This window comes from Scylla paramamosain, chromosome 8 (assembly GCF_035594125.1).
Source record: "Scylla paramamosain isolate STU-SP2022 chromosome 8, ASM3559412v1, whole genome shotgun sequence".
Taxonomy (NCBI): Eukaryota; Metazoa; Arthropoda; class Malacostraca; order Decapoda; family Portunidae; genus Scylla; species Scylla paramamosain.
The window spans coordinates 10305800-10308299 of NC_087158.1; the positions used below are offsets into that span (position 1 = coordinate 10305800).

Below are 2500 nucleotides of genomic sequence, written 5' to 3' on the forward strand. Positions count from 1 at the left end.
ACGAATAAAGATCTAGGAATGTGTTTCCGTTCTATCTTAAAAGAGTTGTGGTTTGAGCTTAAGAAAGTCATAAGAAACAGTCGCGCTTTGAGATATTTAATATAAATTGTTATCCCAAGGAGATTTTCCACTGCATTACCAATGCTTTGAAATTGGTAATTTATGAAGAGCCAGAAGGAAAATCAACAGAATTATAAGTGTGGAAGATACTTTATTACAGTTTTCATTTATGATTTGGAGATATATCAGTTCACGAAATTAAATATCTGTGATGAAGTGCAGCGAGGGCGTGATATAAAGCAGATTAAAAATTCACCCAAGGAAAAGGAGAGGGAGGATCGAGCTTCTCATCCTCTCAAAAGTACTTCAGTGACCTTAGAATGTGCTTCCAAATGGCGAGGATTAGAAATGGTGGTGATGCCCAAACTGTTGACCACCAAATGAAGAAAGTCCTCCTTGCGTTCCAAATGTTCCATGGTGGAAGCGGGGAGAAGCTTGGATGACCTTGGAAACCTTGATTGAAAAAACCACCTGAACCATGACGGTGATGTTGATTTAAGAAACCACGTGAACCGTGGTGAAAGTTATGTCCTCCTAATATTCCATGGATACCGCGCTGGGGATCGGCAACGGGGGTTGGGCTGGCCAGCACGGCCACCACCGCCACCAGAACAAAGAGGAACGAAATCTGAGGATAGGACAAGATGGGAATGAACGAAAATATTCTCTCTCTCTTTCTCTCTCTCTCTCTCTCTCTCTCTCTCTCTCTCTCTCTCTCTCTCTCTCTCTCTCTCTCTCTCTCTCTCTCTCTCTCTTACACACACACACACACACACACACACACACACACACACACACAATGTAAATAAATGTATATGTTATCTTACCAGCCTCATTTTCAGATGCGACTCAGCTTGTGATGCAGAATTAGTGTTTGTACTGAGTATATATAGTGTTAGACGAAAGAAAGTGTTGAAGCCTTGATTCAATTTTTTATTTGACCTTTCTTGCAACGCGGGAAGTTGCTAGACAAGAAAGTTAACTATCATGTGTATTTGAATAAAAACTTGCCCGGATATTCTTCATTGATTGGCACTAATGTTCAGATTTACTTAAGCTTTGCGCAAAGGTTTTCGCTATGTGCCTGAGATATCTGCCACTCTCTATGGCTTTTATTTTGTTCTGTTATTAATCTAACGATTAAATCAAGGACAGCGGCCTTTGCAATAATTAGGCTAACACACCATATATTTCGCAGTGTTGAGGAAAGAGATCTTGTTTTGGTTGCCACTGAATTTACTTATGAAATCTTGTTTCAAGATTATATCTTAAATGATGAGTAAATCTTATATTACAGTATATACGTGTGTGTGTGTGTGTGTGTTTGGACGTGACGAAATTTTGTAAAAAAGTGAAAAGATGTGGTCATATAGAGTCTATTTTTTTCTTTTTTTTTTTAGCAGGCTAATGTGTGTTCAATAAAATAAATTGTTTTTAGGCTAACATAAAAGATAATATGCTGAAGTTTATTTTAGCTTAAGAATTGCGGCAGCATAGTGATGAGTTAATTACTGAATAGTTTTACAAAGAATAAAATCATGTCTGATGTATATATATATATATATATATATATATATATATATATATATATATATATATATATATATATATATATATATATATATATTATATATATGTGTGTGTGTGTGTGTGTGTGTTTATCTATTTATTTATTTATTTTTTTCAATAAGATAGAATAAATTTTTTCTATCCAAGATTATTGAACAATGTTTCACTGAATTAAAGGACGGCTTACCTGTAGGGAACAAAGTTTACACATAAACGAAAATAAATCAAAATTTGTAAACGTTGTTGGCGGGATTCCCCAGGCGTATATTTTATTATCATTACTTTTCGTAATCTACATACATTGGTTGTCTTAATTTTAGAATAAGCAACATCACGATATTTACAGAAAACACTAAAGTACGATGATTGATTTAGGCAGAACAAGACAGAAGCGTATTAAAGATGGACGTTGGTAGAACATGTGAGTGGTCAGAAAAATGGAAAGTGGTAGAAAAAAGAACAAGAGGTTGCAAGGAATGAAAAATTAAACTTAGTACAATTAAAAATATAATATAATATATATATATATATATATATATATATATATATATATATATATATATATATATATATATATATATATATATATATATATATATATATATATATATATATATACATATTGCATTCGTTGGGGTTGGAAGGGTTGTTATGATGATAATTATGATGTTATGATAGAGGTATTTCAAGAGGTTTGGGGATTCAATAAAGGTGATATAGATCATGTCATTGAAGTCCGGGACCAAGATGGAAGTCCTACGAGTACAATTAGTAATAATATAGAAAACATATAAATTTAAGGAGACTGGCGGAAACTAATTGCCAAATAGCGTTATGAGCGGAACAAACTCAAGAAGAACGTATTAAGACT

At 33.4% G+C, this 2500-nt stretch overlaps 1 long non-coding RNA gene across 1 annotated transcript; it reads right to left on the reverse strand.

The window, feature by feature from the left end:
- Positions 1-196: 196 nt before the first annotated feature.
- On the reverse strand, positions 197-1025 carry LOC135102767 (uncharacterized). The gene is made up of 2 exons (XR_010269771.1): positions 888-1025; positions 197-688 (listed from the first exon to the last, which is right to left on the reverse strand). It is a non-coding gene; the product is annotated as an uncharacterized LOC135102767 (long non-coding RNA).
- Between the last annotated feature and the right edge of the window lie 1475 nt (positions 1026-2500).